We start from the raw sequence: 18,329 nt of genomic DNA, 5'->3' as shown, positions 1-18,329 counted from the left end.
AGCTATAGCAGGTAGCTTAAGTACTATGTTCTGTCTTAGAAAATAACTCTACAATTAATAGCACAGATATAAACTACCAATCACCAGAGGTTTCTTTCAGTCACAATTGTGGATTCATTCATGAAACAAGATAAAATTAATAATATCTGAACAGTAATATCTGAAAATATCAATATATGAACATTAATAGAAAATTAATGTCTGAATATTGGTAAAACATATTGAACAGTATTTGCCTATGAATAAGATGACATAATGATACCTTACATTTGATCGCATATATCCATCTGAATGCTACTCTAGGTTAGAATGGAAAGAATTCATGAACAGAGCTGATTGCATGAGAATTATATCCAGTGGATCTCAAATTAAAAAAAAATTCATCTTACCACCAGATTAGCCTTTATTGAATCCTATATATAAAATCATTTGGGATTTTCACAGACTAACAGAAACCTAAGTCGCTCTGGATGGTGCAGACCATAACTGGTTTTGCACCTTCTTAAATAGAAACACACTATCAAATAAGTTTGTGGAGTAACAGCTGCAGCTGTCTGTTCCCATAAATTTGTTATTACATAACATTGAATTCAGGCTTAAGACATTTAAATCATAAGTTTAATAGAAATTTTATTTGTATTAATAATTTTAGAAATAGATATTGTAAATAACTTCTCTATTTAGTATATCGTATACTTGGGAAACTGTATACACTGAGCATATATCTGCATCAGTATGAGATGGTAGGTTTTCAACAAGTTGATTTGGAGTCAACCACTAGATACACTTCTGGACATATCTGTAAAGGCATTTTTTAGAGAGTTTTAGGAAGTGAATGTGACTGCAGTGTGACTGGAACTATCCGTGGCTTGGGTCCCAAGCTGAGTACTAGAGAAAAAGAAAAAAGTAAGTTGAGTATGAACAATCATCGCCCTCTGCTTCCCATCTGTAGACACACCGTGACTAACAATCATCTGTTTCTGCCACCACTGTTCAGTCAGTGAACCGAAATAAACCCCACTTTATTAAGTTGACTTTTTGGTCAGGTATATTGTGATATTTGATAAAAGTAATAAAAACATGGTCACAAACATTATTACAAGTTCTATCATTAATTTATCACATTATGACCACTAAAAGTACTCCCAATCTCCTTTCCTGTGTTTATTAATCCAAACACATTAAAATTATGTGCTTTCTGCCTTAAAAAAATATTCTAGGCTTGCTTTACATCTTTCTCACTTCAAACATTAAAACAACCTCTGGTCCAGAGAGAAATCCATGTTTCGTGTGGGTGAAATGTTAGTTTGATCAGAAGAATAGTATGTCAGGGTTATGCTGTGAAGATGGCTTCCTTGTTAGGCCACTCACTATCCAAAGATACAATGAATCCCTTTTATTTTCAAAACACAGCACACATTGCTGCATCTGGTTTTGTTTTAAAATGTCAGAATTTCTTTATTCCCTACATATTGCACCTTCCTGTCTATGATTTTTGTCTCCAGAGATGGTCTTCATAAAGATCCATTTTCAGCCACATGAAGATGTTTATGCTAGTTAGTGGACTCAGGTACACCAGGAGTCTGCTTAGAAATAATTAGAAAATACAAAGAACTCAATATCCAAAATTCTAGCCAAATTATACTTGATAATAATTTTAGGAATTTCTGCCCCCAAAAGGCAGTGTATTATAGATGTTTGGTATTCATGTATTATTATAGATGCCTATGTTTTTTTATGGGAATACCAGGCCCTTATTTAGTCAGACCTTAGCATATTAATGATTAGCATTCTTACATCCTCTTTACCTGGACACAGTCTTTCTATATCCTGATAAGTGGTCATTCTATGATGAGTAGGGCCATACTTCTAATACCTGCATGAACACTGCATCATAACCCCCTTTCCTGGAAAGTATATATCAGATGATGTACACCTCTGTATGTCGCTGGGCTTTCAACTGAAGGGAATGTTTCTGACTATAAAATTTCTCCACTGGCCTAAATTTATGAAGTTACTGATATTTCTCCAGCCTGACCCTGAGAGATTTGTAATTGCAAAGGTGAGGCTATCTGAACAGAACCTACTCATTGTCACCTCTTCCCCCAGAGTGGCCTGCCCAATCCTATGACAGGCACAGGTGCACCACAGAGGCAACCACTCACGCTGGGAAAGGATCTGGCTTCTCTGGCTGCTGCTTGGTCCAAGTGCCATTAACCACACATGAAAATCACTGCTCTTATCTCAAGATGTAAGTGTTTTATTATGTTTGCATGGGTCTCCCTTTTCTGCATCAGTTTCCTGTTCCCATTTTATCTTACTTACTTCTGGAGGAATGCGGGCAGTATTTCTCAGAAGTATACCGAGATTCTTCACATGTTCTCACAACAGCTGGGGAAGGAGGAGTATGGCTCAAGTCTTACTGTTCAGCATCTTCACTGCAAAAATGTTTACGGAAGAATTCTTATTTAAAAAAAATATTTTTCTTTTGAAGATTTCTGGTTTCCCTATTTTCTCTCAGTGACTTTTCTACCACCTTGGGAAATAGATGGTATTATGCTATTTATTAGATGGGGAAGCAAAATAAAATAGGCTAGAATACTTCCTTGCATTTCTACAACCACATAAAGATACAACTGACACTACATAAAACACTTCTTATATTTCACATTACCCTAAATTTTTCCTTGTCTTCCTCCATTATTGTTCATTTAAAAATAGTGTTCCATTTTTTAAAGAACAAAAAGATTAAATATATTCTTGACATAATATAAAATAATAACTACCATTTATCAAGCACTAAGTATTATGTCAAATACTGTATAAAGTGCTTTACATCTATTACATCATTTAATTTTGACAACAGCACTTTAAGACATATATTATTATTATCTCCCTCTGACACTTGCATTCAACCTTCCTTTAGGAGAGTCTGAATCTTCCAGTGTTAGAATAATCTCCCTGAACTGAGTCCTAATACATTGTTCAAACCTCTTTAATCTTCATGAAAGCCCCTGATCATCATCACCACACTATATTGTCACAGTTTGACACTTTTTGATTTACATGAAATCTGCATTGGTTTGAAAATCTTTATATAACAAAAGGATCCTATATTTGTTTTGAATTCTACTCATCAAGGCAGTGGTTTTACAGTAAGTATACACCAAAAGGATGAAAAATTAGTTGGTGAAACGTGGTAAACATTTAAGCCTTGTGTATTTAAACTATGGCATTGCGTGAAACATGCTGGCTAACTTTAAGAATTTGAAAATTAAAGAAGAAATGAGGTGTTTAAAGTTTTTTATGGTGATGATTCTGTTTTCATATTTTTATTTTCCACTAGGGGCTATAAAATATGGAAACTGTTCTCTGAAATTCTAAACCAGAGAATGTTGAAGCCATTACTCACTATTATTAAAGGAAGTAATAAATGTGTGAATTAATGCACTTTGGCCAGCCAAAATGCAGTCCTATGTGCTCATAAAATACGACAGTCCTACCTAAATGGAATATTGAAATTTGGGTTTAAACACTTCCAAAAGTTTTAGTGTGACTTGCAGAGACAGCAGGTCTTTTCTTCATCTTGCTGCATTCCCTGAAGCTCAGGGTTGACAAGTCATAAGTGTCCTGCTGACTCACAGGTGGAGGGCTCCCTTCTCCCTCCTCTATATTCTCCTTCTCTTCTTTCTTTACCCCATACTACCAGACATAGCATAAGTATGACTGTCTCTCTGCATATTTATATCTTTTATTGTGTGTGCATGTGTGCAAGCACACACGTGTATGCGCCACACAGTGAATTTATACACCAGAGGGCAATTTCGCAAAATCACTCCTTTGTTCTTTCATGTGGGTCTTGGGGTTCAAACTCAAGGCTTCAGTCTGATTAGCGAGCACCCTTCCCCACTGAGCCATCTCAGAGGCCTGATGGTTGTCATTATAAACAGTACTGATGACTGATTAAATGTGATATGTGTAATATAGTACACGTTTGCCTTTTAACAAACCATGAGAGTGTTTTCTATCTTTTTAACTAGGCTTTGTTTGTTTGTTGGATTTTTGCCTTGCATGCTCTGTATTGGAGCATGTCCCAGAGAAATGTGGGAACTCCTTCTGTTGGATAGAGTGTTCAGTGTGTGTCTGTTAAGTCAATTTGGTGTAAAGCATTGTTGAAGTCCATTATCTCTCTCCTGTGTTTCCATCTGATGGACTGTTTTTCATAGGAAATTATATATCCTACTATAATAGTTTAATGTATCCTTTATGTTTCATGTCTACTATTTCTTTAAATGTATATTTGCTTGAAAATGGGATGGAGATATTACATGTATATATATATATATATATAAATTAGTAATGTAATATCTAATCCTTTTGATTAACAATCTCATCATGGGATAATAACATTTCTTTTTTGATCATTTTGACTCACAATCAATACATATATGTGTTTACTTTTTTATTGTTTGCTTGTAAGACATTTTTCTGTGACCTTCATATTCACCCTCTATCTCTCTTTAAGGCTAGATGAGTTTCTTGTTTGTAGTGTATTGTTGGAGACAGTTTCATTTCCTCTCAGTGACAGCATATTTTGATTAGAGAATTTGCTTCATTTACATTGAAATAATCATTCTAGGTAGGACTTACTACTATTCCCTTGCTAGCTTTGGCTACATTGTAGCTCTGTTGCCTGTTCTTATTATTTTTCCCCATTTGGTTTATTTTCTTTTTAAAATGGTATGATTTGGCTCTTTTTACTATGTCTACTTGAGACCTTTTTCCTTATATTTACCATGATATTCAAATCCCTAGCAAGCCAACAGTAGATACAGACTTCCAATCACATATAAGCTCTACTACTTATAGCTCCACATTTCATCTGATTTTTACCAATGCTTGTAGACATTTCTGTCCCACTAGCAACTCCCAAATATCCAGCAGCTTCTTCCCAAATAATTGACTCGGAGGCTTACTATTAGTTATAAATGCTTGGCCAATAGCTCAGACTTAGTAGCTAACTCTTACACTTAAATTAATCCATATTCCTATTTATGCTTTTCCACATGGCTCATGGCTTGTTACCTCATTTTTTACACATCCCTCTCATTTGGTGGCTCACTGGCATCTTTCCTGACTCTGTCCTTCTTCCCATCATTCTCAGTTTGGCTTTCCCACCTACTGGCCTAACTTCTTGCCCAGCTACTTGCCTGAAAGCTTTTTATTAACCCCCGAGAGTAACACACAGTCATAGTATAGAAAAGGAATATTCCACAGCAATGCCTTTTCTATACCTACTTATATTTATGTATTCATCTAGCAATGAATTGTTTTATAGAGTTGTTTTAAAAATATTTATCTTGCGACTTTTTCATAAATATCAAGAGTGGATTTTAAAAAAAATGCTTTTATGTGTAGTTAGAGTTTTCCTGCCTGGCCCAGTCAGGACAAATCTCTCTTACCCGCCAGTCCCATAGTTGCTCAGACCCAACCAAGAAAGCACACAGAAACTTACATTGTTTAGAAACTGTATGGCCACGGCAGGCTTCTTGTTATCTACTTCTTCTATCTTAAATTAACCCATTTCTGTTAGTCTATACTTTGCCACATGGCTTGTGGCTTACCAGTGTCTTTACATGTTGCTTTCCATGGTGGTGGCTGGCAGTGTCTCTCTCCAACCTTCTACTTCCCAGAATTCTCTTCTCTCTTGTCCTGCCTATACTTCCTGCCTGGCCACTGGCCAATCAGAACTTTATTTACACAGAGCGATATCCACAGCACTTCCCCTTTTCTTTTTTTTTTTTTTTTTAAGGAAGGTTTTAACTTTTACATAGTACAATTACATATAACAAAACAATTATCAAGCAAGAATTACAGTTACAATATTAAAGAAGATATCCTATCTATCTTATATTTGTGAGTCTAAGGTTTTATATCTAACTTATCTTTTATCATAACTGAGGAAATTATAACTATCTAGCCTTCAACCACATCAAAGACCTCAGAAGGATATAATATTACCTGAGAACTGGGAGAAGGATGCAAGAGTAGACAGAGACAGCTGGCAGCCTGGACAGTCACCTAATGTTCCTTTGTAAAGTTGGGGCATTTGTCTTCAGCCCACAGGGCTAGAGTCTCTTGGTCACTTCTCTCAATGTCCTGTAGAATGTCTGGCAGTTTCCTCTGTGAAGCAGGAACCTGAAGGACCATTTTGTCAAGCAAAATTTAGTGGTCACCTTTCTATGGGTCCTGCATGTCCAGTTGATCAAGCAGTCCAGGCAAGAACAGTTTCTTGCCCAAATGGCTATTTTTGCCAAGGTGAAGATAAGATATGAAGTGTCTTCAATGCCCATCCTCCTCTCTGAAGTAAATCGGTGTTGCCAGGAGCAGACATGTTTCACTGTCTAGAAAGTCTAAATTTTAAAAGTATTTTAAATGCCATATTCTGTAGGTCTTTGAAGTGTTTGAAGGTTACCTGTCTATCTGAAATATCTCTATGTATATCTAGAAGACTTAACTAACATGGCTACGAGTATGATTATCATAGATGACTAATCATTAATCTATTTTTAATTATCCATTTCAATTTAAAATGAGCTATACAAACATAATACCTTAAACACGATTAGAAATATACACACAGTATAACAAAATTAACTTTAAGTTTGTATCAATAGACTAAAATCTATAACAATGTAAAACATTTTAAATGAGTTGTTGCTCTTTTAGAAGTAAGTTCATTAATTTACCCTTTCATCCTATCATATCTATATCATATCCCCTTTTTATCTTTAGAAAGAGATTGCATTTATAATCAACCTGTTTTTATGGAATGTTTGGATTCTGCAATATCCATGGGGCCTGTAGTTGCAGGTTTTAAGCAGATCAGACAGAGGTAGCTAACAAGTTGAGCCACACACATCCTCCTTCCATTGAGCTTTGCCTGATTCAGACTTGGTTTAAACTGTCTTTCTCTGTACTCTTTGGACCAGTTTTGTAGCAATATAAATTTCCAGATGACACAATCTATTAGATGATACAAAAACCAAACAAAGCAATAGTACTGAGGTTGGGGGAAATTAAAATTTTTCTTTGAAACTGGGCACATGGAGTGATTTCTAATAATTCCCCATAGACAGCATGAGTTCAGCTCTACTAAAATGGTATGGGAAGCTGATAAAATAATACCTTATGGTTCTGGCTGTCAAAGGATGATCATCCCAAGCTCACTTTATTTAATACTTTCTTTTGGGAAGCTTGTGTTAACCACTTTCAATAACAATGTTTGATGACTGTAATGTGAAATTCTACATAGAGCACTTGAAATATTGCACATCTTCTGCCCTTATTAAAAATTAGAGTGTTGAGTCTACAAATGCTAAAACTACAAGGTAAATGCTATGCTCTGCGGTGCCCCAGAAGCTTACAGAGATTCACGCACATTTCACTGTTTCAAGCTACTTTAAACGCTGGGCTCCAGGTAGCCTAGCTGAACTCAGAACCTATCAAACTTCCCTTTCAATCTATTCCTGGAATTGTTACAGGCTCTTGATAAAACATATAACCATACTTATTACAAGATGGACCATATCTGCATGATATATAGTAAGATTCATCCTTAATAAAATTTTATTAAATAGAACTAGAAAGGCCAATAAAATGCAGAAAACATTCATATTTAGAAAAAATGATACCTTTATAACCAAAACTCACTAAATACATTCACCAAGTAAAATGGCGGATAAATTAAATTAGATACTTTCTGTTTAATCTCAGCCTTTATGTGGATAAAGAAGTTTCTTTTTTGCCACCATCAACACACTGACTCTGTTATTTCTTATGTTAAAAGATCATTTTGATACTTTTAAATTGAAGTAAATTTTACAAATTCTGCAACGTTTTATTGTATTCATCTTGGATTCTAGAATTTGGATGTGACCCAATGTACCACAAGAAATCTGTTAGTGACATAAATGTAATTCAATTAATAATTTCCCTTGACCTGTAATTGAATTGGTGCTAATTAAAGAAAGCCACCCTCTACCCATCAAACTAAGATGAGACCTTGTCTCATGATTCAGACAATGTTCATGACAAAAGCTTGCAGATTTCACAGAGAAAGGAAGACTTAAAATAGCAACCCTCTGAAGGAGCACTCTGTTATCACTAGGTTGGCTGAGGGGGAACTGTTATTAAATGTACAACAACAATTTAAAATGGGCCTCTAGTTTTAATAGTGCAACTGTGAGCTTCTTAGTTTGCTTTTTAGTGTTACGATAAAGGCTATGACCAGACGCTACTTGAGGAAAAAAGGGGTTTATTGCATCTTATACTTCCAAGTAATAGTCCATCATGAAAAATGAAGTTAGGGCAAGAACTCAAGGCAGAAGCCTAGAGACAGGAGCTGAGGCAGAGAACAGGAAAAACATGCTACATACTGGCTGTTCCTCATGGCCGGCTAAGTTTGTTTCCTTATAACCCGGGCATCACCTGTCCATGCATAACACTGCTGGCAGTGGGCTGGACCCCCATGTCAATCAGCAATCAAGGAAATGCTCCACAGGTTTGCATAGAAGTCAATCTGATGGGGACATTATTTTTTTCTTCTCAGTTGAGGTTTTCTATTCCCAGACGACTCTAGCTTGTGTCAAGTTGGCAAAAAAAAAAAAAATACAAAATCTAACTACACACACACACACACACACACACACACACACACACACACATACTTCAAGGAGCATCAAAATGTTCTTTAGAATTCTCACAGGTGATACATATATAGACATGGATTAAATTACCATTTGTATGATTAGACATATAAATATGCACAGACATGGAAAACAGAAAGGCATGCATAAAGATGACTATAGAGTGGTGTTCACAATGACCATGATAGCTCAATATTAACCATTAAGAAATAAGAGCTATATTAGACTCAACAAAACTTTTTCCCCCTGCATAAATTTAGTGGCCTCAAAACAACACCATAAAAGTTGTTATATAAAGACACTGAGACAAAAGAAAATGTGGAAATAACTAAAAGCTACTGAGTAATTAGATACTCATTGATAGGAGTCATGTAAAGTGCAAAGTAGATTTATTACATTGCTCTATCACTTGGCATCTTTCTCTCTATAGAACAAACTTCTCCCAATGTTAGTGTCTTAAAATAGTATCTAAAGCTCATTTTTCAATGATGTAGTACTTTGAGCAAGGCTTAGGTGGCAGGCCATGGAGAACTCAACAGTGTTCACTAAAACAGCTACCAGGAGCTTCAGGTATATCAGCTCAGAGCTGGGCACACTCTCACATGGTCACTAATTAGCACCATCATTCAGTAGATAAAAATGACTAGGCTATGTAAGTCCAGACAGTTGCTTACTCTTACTCACACAGGGCCAGTTGCAAAGTTCCCAGGGCCAGCAAGAAGAGAAACTCCAATCCTGTGTAGCTCTCAATTCTTCTGCATTGTTTATTGTTAGGATGTTGGTTCAAGAAGGTCTCACACAACGCAGGAGTCGATTTAACAATAAAATGTGATACACACAGTCACTGCTTCTCAAAGAACATTAATATTTAAAACTTTTATGGAAAAATATAGATAGGAGAGATGAAATTACTTTTAAATGAAACACAGGTGGTGAATTTAGAGAGAAATTTTACCCTGAGCTGTGTGAACTCAGAGCCTAATAGACATTCCAGCCAAAAGATTTTTGCCTCAATATTACAGATTTCACCTATAATAAAATGAGTGGTGAACAACAGTAGGTTGAACATCCTCTTTCAAAAATCTTCACTAGTAAATGACTTTTCCTGATCAAGGTGTACAGCGACTGAAGTTTTAGAGACATTTTAGACATAACACTGTCCATTAGAAAAATTAAAGCTGACTGTGTTGGGAGTGTGTCCTTGTGAAGTTTAACATTCTATTGGAGTCATGTGAGTAAATAAATGTCTTAATACATGGTACTTTATTACAAAATGCAAGCTACATAATGAATCACAGATGAGTTTCTATTTCTAAGGGACTCAGACTTGACAATGTGCTTAGACATAAATAAATGAGAGTAAGGAGTAAGTGGTTCACCGAATCACACCAGTTAGCTGAGCCCTAAATACTACACGTATAACCCCAATACATATGAATGACTGGGTATTTCTCTCTGTTTGACTCTATGTAAGATTTATTTGAGAACTATATGTTATTAGTTTCCTTATTTGTGCATAGACTCATAGTAGAGCTAAATTTATACCACAAAGAATTCCAAAAATATAGCAAAATGTTGTCACTTTTTATTTATTTATTTTATTTTAATTTTTGCCAGAGCTGAGGACCGAACCCAGGGCCTTGTGCTTGCTAGGCAAGCACTCTACCACTGAGCTAAATCCCCAACCCCGTCACTTTTTATTTTTAAGGAACACAATTAAAAATTAATAATAAAATTTACTTATAAAATTTTTATTTATTATATACATTTTAAACATTTGAAGAAAACAGATGTTCAAGTTTTTTTTCTTATTTTATTAAAGAGTTTTTTCCTGATATATTGTCAAATAAAATAAAATAAATATTTTTCTACATTTCTGGATACCCAAATCTCATTTTATCTTATTTTTCTATATAGTCAAAAGAGCAGTAACATGCTAAAATATGTGTTCTTGTTAAACAAATAATTAACATTACAGTTTCTCAGGAGATTATCAAAATAATTTGGTGAGGTTTAGTACTTTTTTATGTGTTACTACAGAATATTGAAAACACCCCACTGCCATTTTAGGATTTTATATTTAATATGAATGTATATTCAATGGGAGCATGACTGTGGAGAGTGTATCTGCAACTTAATTCCATCACCTTCCAGTTCTAAAGCAGGAAGACTTAGCCTTCAAACAGCACACAGGAGGAGACAACACAGAGGAAGAAGGGATTCTTAAATCTGTCTGTTAAGTATTCTGCAGATCACTGTAGATTAACTGGGAAGTTTATGAAATGATCCACTGTGGTTGATATATTGTGCCCCTCAAAAAACTTACCTAGTGGTCAGAGAACAGAACAGCCACTATATTAAACATAGAGGTTAGGAGTGATAGCACAGGCCTTTAATCCTAGCATTCTGGTGTCAGAGATCCATCTGGACCTCTGTGAGTTAAAGGTCACACTGGGAACAGAGCCAGACATTTAATCCCAGCACTTGAGATCTCAGGTCTTGCTTGGGAAAGACTTGCTCCTTTAATCCCAGGAAGTGATGGCAAGAAGCAGATAAGTCGTGATGAGCAGGAATTAAAGGCTTTTAAGCTTTTAGGCTTTGAGCAGCAGTTCAGCCAAGATCCATTCAGATGAGGACTCAGAGGCTTTCAGTTTGAGGAAACAGGATCGGCTGAGAAGTTGGGGAGGTGAGGAAGCTGTGGCTTGCTCTGCTTCTCTGATCTCTCAGAATTCACCCCAATACCTGGCTCCCCTGAGTTTTTTATTTAGTAAAACCATATAGAAGTGCGTGTTACAATCCTCTCTTTTACATAGTCCCAGTTTCCAGGTTTTCAGAATGACCTGTAGGTAACACACAGGCAATAAAGACAGGAACTAGCTGGCAAAGGGTGTGAAAAACAGGGAAACATTTAAGCCATGGGGTACACCAGTGGGGCAAGGCTGATCTTTGAATCTTGACACTCACTTCCCACGAAACCGAAATTGTAATTAGAACAAGAATCTTATAATACTTAAATTCCATAACATATAATGAAAAGATATTGCATCATTCCAAAACTAGGAGAATCTGAATACAGATGAGAAATACTATTACAGGGATGGCCCAGGTGGTAGGGTGACTTAATATGGATCTTATGGCAGATACAAACATGATTCTAGTCAAAAATTTAAAAGTTCATTATGAATAACAACTACAAAATCAAACTCAATATGTTGGGATGTAGCATCCTGAGATTGTGGGCTTTCCTGGTCCACGTGACCACGCAGATAGAATCTACCTTACTTAGCCCATGTTAGGAAGCCAGATGGGTATAGCGTCTGACATTTCTAAGAGAAATGATCTTGTAGCAACCTCCCTGTTACCCTGCTCTCAATCTTTCTGAACACCTTTCCAAAATGGCCCCCAGAAGATTGTATGCATGTATTTGTGTGTGTGTGTGTGTGTGTGTGTGTGTGTGTGTGTAACAACAATTAGTGAATTTGAAAAAGATCAAGTAGCTGTATATGAGAGGACTGGGAGAGAGGAAAGGGAAGGGGGAAATGATGTAACTGTATTACAATCTCAAAAAATAAGAGAAATAATTTTTAAAAGACTCACCCACAAACCAGAAAATATGAAAAAAGAGACAAATGAAAATTTATGAGTTGCCAAACTACAACACTATAAATTAAAAAAAAAAAATGTTGAATGTCCTTAACATCAGAATAGAGATAACAAAAGAAAAGTCACTAGGAGAGTCAACCACGAATTGGTGGAAATGATGGGGTATAGACTGAACTACATTGAAAAAGAAAAAAAAAGACTCTGAAACCACCTTTGGGATGCTAAGGGAAGCCTTGTCTTCTAGACCATTATGATCTAGAAAAAGCAAAGTGATGTGGATGTAAAAAGCATACAAAGAAATAGAAACCAAGAAATTCCCTATTCTATGTCCCTGTATAATCATGCAAAATCAAGGCGGTTAACTCCCCTAAGAGAATAAATATGAATGAATACATTGAAGAACAATTATGATAATATTTGTAAAGACAAGTAGAAGGGAAAATTACCAGTAGAAGGGGGAAAATGCATCCAGAAAGAAACATTATAAATATTATAACCCCCACTCCAGGGGAGGACAACAAAGATGGCATCAGAAGCTTGCTCAGAAATCTGAGAATCCAAATGAAAGTGGTAGGGTTTGGTGATGTTTATGCGTACCGATGGAATAAAAGTGGACTGTTAAGATCTGAATGGAATGAAAATGCTAACCAGATAAAGACAACCTCAGATAGATAAAATTCACAGAGATGCTCACCAGCATGCATCCTATAATCTGATATTTCTTCAAACAGAAAGAGATTGATCAAAAGTGGAAATACTTTAAAAATCAGGAGTTAATGAAGCAAAATGGCAAGAAAAAAATATGTGGGGAAGTAGACTCCTTTTGAGTTTTAAAAATTATCAATCAACTTGCCTAATTCATTGTTTCTCGATTTTTATAAAGGAAAAACAATGTAATTAAATTGTATTAAGGGTTTTGCCTTCCAGGGAAAGTAGTAAATATTGATACAAGAGTACTGCAGTTGATAAGTACATATTGAAGTCCCTAGAGGATTCACTTAAGAAATAAACAAAACAAATACAATTACAGCCCTAAAGTATAAATAAGTCAAAATGTAATTACAAAAAATTATAACAATGAAGAAAACAGAAAGGAGGAAAATGGGTAAAATAAAGAAAGGAAATATACCACTAATGATATCACATATGATTGAACAATAACAAATAAAATCCAGAAACTGAATAGCAGACTAGAAGAACAACACAATCTAGAAGAAACTTGAAAAAATAAACTCAAAATGAATTAAAAAATGAAATGTAATGATTGAAACTGTAGAAATGCCAATGCCATAAAGAAACAGCACCAGGCAGGGGAAGGGACCTCTTGCATTGTCCTGAAAAATGATTTTTCCTATGATTCCCAAAACCAAAGAGAGAGAGAGAGAGAGAGAGAGAGAGAGAGAGAGAGAGAGACCAAAGCTGAAAGTAGAGATGCACTAATATAAAAGTTTCAAGTAAGTTGTCAGTACAGATAAGACACTCCCCTGAAGGAGTGAACGTGGACATGTTTACAAACTATACGCCTCTTAAGAACTTAATTTTGAAAAGTATAAGAAAACTATACAGTGCGTTAAAAAAGAGAAACCCAACTACAGATGAACAAAGGACCTGGATAGATATTATTCAAAGGAAAGTATACAAACGGCCCTGTGACAGCATGAAATATTGCTCAATGGATTCCATAATCAACAGGAAAATGAAAGCTAAAATCACAAGGCGATACTACTTCATATCCGTTAGGATGGTTCCTAACAAGAAGACAGTAAGGGTCGATGAAGTGAGGAAAAGGGAACGTGTGTGCATTGTTGGTAGTACTATCCCGACCATAGAAGGCAGAATAAATTACCCAATAACCACCAGTGAGGGATGAATAAAGAAAATGCAATGTATATGCTACACATAATGTATTATATATGTACTTTGTAGAATACTTTTCAGCCTTACCAAGAAAGAAATTCCACTTGCATCAACACAGGGGACCCTGGAGGATAATAAGCTAAGGGCTTCTAGCCAAGAACAAAGCACAAAACTGGCATCTTTAATCCCAGCACTCTGGAAGCAGAAGTGAGAGATCTCTGAGTTTGAGGCCAGAATGGTCTACAGAGCGAGTTCCGGGACAGCCATGGATACATAAAGAGATCTTGTCTCGAAAAACCAAGAACTTCAAGTTTTTTCCTATACATTGAATCTAAGTAGGGCAGAGACAGAATGCAGCTTGGCTGTTTTGATGAGCTTCCAGGTAAATAGAAGAGGCAGCTGAAGGTGCAGTTTCCATTATATTGGGATGATTACTGTTTAGATGTGTGGTAGATCATGGTGACCTACGTTCACCGAGATGTATTATACACTTCACATCTGCTCAGAGATTTTAAGTATTCTCCCATCACCAACAAAACAGGACAAGCAGTGAGAAGATAGTTGTTTTTTTTTTTTTAAGCCTGATTATGGTAATCATCTCAAAATGAATACTTATATAAAAACATTGTGCTGTATGCAATAAGATTTTATTAGTCAAGTGTGCCTCAAAAATAACTGGAAGATTTTTATAAAAATTAATTTTCAGATAATAACCAAGCCTGTAAGTGATTATTCCAGCTTGCTCTCTCTATTGCTATGATAATACACTCTGAGCAAAAGTAACTTGGAGAAGAAAGAGTTTCTTACACTTCCAGATCACAGTCCTTCACTGAGGGAAAGAAGTCAGGGAAGGATCAAAGCAGAAGCTTGAAGCAGAAATCACAGATAAACAGTGCTGACTGTCCCTTCTCTGACATTCTTATACAACCTAGGACCACCTTGCCCACAATGGTACAGCCCACACTGGACTAGGCCATCCTGTGTGGACTGGCAAAAAGAAGATTGCCCCCCACCCCCCCAGATACGTCTAAATAAGGAAATTCCCCCAGAGATATTCCTTTAGATAAGTCTGGGCTGTGTCACTATGAAGGCTGAATCAGAGTATATGAAGACTTCTCATATAAGTAAAAATTATTACCACTATAAGAATGTTTACTTTGTAAGAGTAAATCAATGAAAGGAAGGTAATTTTCACAACTCATGATAGCAAAAATCATTAAATCTCTACCATGTGTGTTTAATGATTAGAGAAAATAGAGTATTTTATTCTGCAGAAAATGTTGCTTTTATATCTTCTTTGTTAAAAAAAAAATACAGGGAAGGCAATTTCACATGTTTTATATTAACAGCCAGTACATTGATTGATATAGGTCAGACGCTTGGTAAAGAAATCTTTAAGTAAAATAATAATAAAGATAGCATTGTATTAGGAAGCCCATAAAAACATTCTTTAGAATTTCATCCCATGTTACAGGGAATTTTCCACCTATTTATCTTTTCAGATTAATTTTTTCACACCTTTAATATCTCCGTGGAAGGCAATTACAAAATTTGAGGAAATGAGTTCACATTTGCGGAGTTTCTCCAGCCATCCCTCATCAAGTGTTAGGAAATTAGAAAAGTGGGGTGGGGGAGTGTTTGAATGGTATTCAATTAAATCGGATGAATAATCTCCTGGGTCACATTTACACCCATTTGAAAGGGAGGAAAAGCAAGCAAACACAATAAGAATTACAGTAAGGGAGAAAGAAACCGCAAACGCAGAAGGCAGAAGAGAGGCCCGTGCTGAGCACATTCTACTTGTCTGTAAGCCTCTTCAGTTTCCTTTAAAACCCGAAGCGAAGAGATGGTTTGCTAATTATGCACTTTAGAAATTCTAGTAATTAGTTGACATAAAAATGAATTTCATTCCATTTAAAGAATGATAACGAATGCCAAACTGAACTCAGTTTTATTTCTGTCATTTTTTTTTTTTCTAATCCCACCTTCTCTGCTTCATTGCACTACAATGACAATGTTCGAATTACCGGTTTTATGTGCGATGTACTGAGCTCCTCTCTAGGACATGGACTAACAAAATGTTTTTATGACCTGAGGAAGAGAATGATACCATAATGGAAACAGAAACCAACAAAACATGTATGTTTCCTCATGTTTTTGTACTACATTCTGGCTATGAAGATGGTCCTGCTGTGGGGATTCTGCCCTCACTCCAGCTACATGACCACACACACACAGTTCAGGCGCTAGGCAAAGGGTCTCGCGTCTTATCATCCATGTGCGCTAGTGACTACATGCACATGGCATAGTCACTAAATCAGCGTATGCCTGGTATAGGTCCATAAGCCCACCTGCTCCTTAAAAATCCAGACACAGATCCCCCTTCTCCTTTCTCTGTTCTTTCTTCCCGTCCACTATCTCTTTTCTGTTTCTCTCTCTCTGCTCTTTGTATGTGTGTCTCCCCCAGGCCTGGTTCTTCTGCCCCCAACCCCCTCACACACACATACAGGAGGGCACATTGCCTCAGGCGACTTATATCTGGTACACAGATGGCAGCTGCTTTGTACATGAAGGGACCTGTAAAGCGTAGTGTCAGATACTGAGGTGATAGAGGCACAGACATTACCCGCACACACCACTAACCAACACGCTGAGTTGAGAGCTCTCACCCGTGCCTTCCAATTGGCACAGGGGCAATCTCTGAATGTTTACACAGACTCCAAATATGCTTTTCATATCCTCCTGTCCCATGCTGCTATTTGGAGAGAGGAGGTCTCCTTACAGCAAAGGGAGGATCCATATCTAATTCAGGCCAAATAATGGCCATGCTAAAAGCTTCCCACCTCCCCAAAGCTATAGGAATTGTCTACTGCCAGTCTCATCAGACTGATAGCTCCATCATCTCTAAGGGAAATAACCAGGCTGACCAGGCAGCCAGGACAGTGGCCCTCCAGGGCCAAGTCTCACCCCACCCATCTCAGAGAATTCATTCAGTTTAGCTCACACCCTCACAGGAAACCCCTGACACCAGGAAATTTCTGTCCTATCTATACCAGCTCTTTCACCCTAATAGTCTTAGTCTGTCTCAATTTGTAAAAGCCCACCTCTGAGGACTTACAGTTCTTAAGAACTATTACTGCTTCTTGTGAGATTTGTCAAAGGACAGATCCCAATACCAGATATAGAAGTCAGCCTTTTCCCACCCACCAGGCTAGAGGTTCCCTTCCAGGGACTGACTGGCAGCTCGATTTTACCCAAATGCCCACTATCTCCTCATGATGGTGGACTCATTTTCAGATTGGGTGGAGGCATACCCTGTTTCTAATAAGTGGGCTCAGACAGTTGCAGATCGCCTTCTCTGAGAAATTATTCCTCAGTTTGGGATTCCTGCCTCTCTTCAGTCTGACAATAGTCCAGAGTTCACCTCTCAGGTTTCACAGACACTAGCTAAGGCTCTTAATCCTTGGCATTTTCGTATCCCATCTTTAGTCCTCAGGAAAGGTGAAGTGCACCAACAAGTCTTTAAAATCTATTCTTACTAAGAAGTCACAGGAACTTCACTTCATCTGGGTAAGATTATTGCCTCTAGCTCTTTTCAGGCTCAGGGCTCTTCCAAAAATGCCTCTTTAAATTTCTCCACTTGAACTAATGTATGGGAGACCAGCTTTAACAGCGGGTCTTCTACCCAAACCTTCAACCATTCCAGATAGTCTGTTAACTCCCCTGCTCTGTCACCTAAGGTCTGTCCTGTAGAATGTCACAGACCATTCCTTACCTCACGCATATGACAGTCCTTGCCCACCACCAACCCACATTAGGGACCAAGTTCTTTTTTCCTCTCCAGGCCAGTGCCCTTCACCACTTTCCCCATGGAAATTACCCTTCAAGATAATTCTTGTAAACCCCATAGCTGCTAAGCTTGAGGGCTTTCCTCACTGGGTCTACCTGTCTCATCTGAAAGCTTTTTTCTCACCTCCAATCCAGAAAAATCTCTCTTCATACACAGTGACACAGACAGGGCCCTACTCCCTAAAGTCCCAGAGGACACCAGGATCCACTGCCTTTTCACCAATTCCAGAGGAATAAGGTATCACCCCACAAGCTCTTCCTTTCCTAATTAACTACAAAGCTAATTGTTATAGGAGCACCACAGAGCTGGAG

This window comes from Onychomys torridus, chromosome 20, assembly GCF_903995425.1.
Source record: "Onychomys torridus chromosome 20, mOncTor1.1, whole genome shotgun sequence".
In the NCBI taxonomy this organism is placed as follows: domain Eukaryota; kingdom Metazoa; phylum Chordata; class Mammalia; order Rodentia; family Cricetidae; genus Onychomys; species Onychomys torridus.
This window is presented reverse-complemented; position numbering follows the sequence as displayed.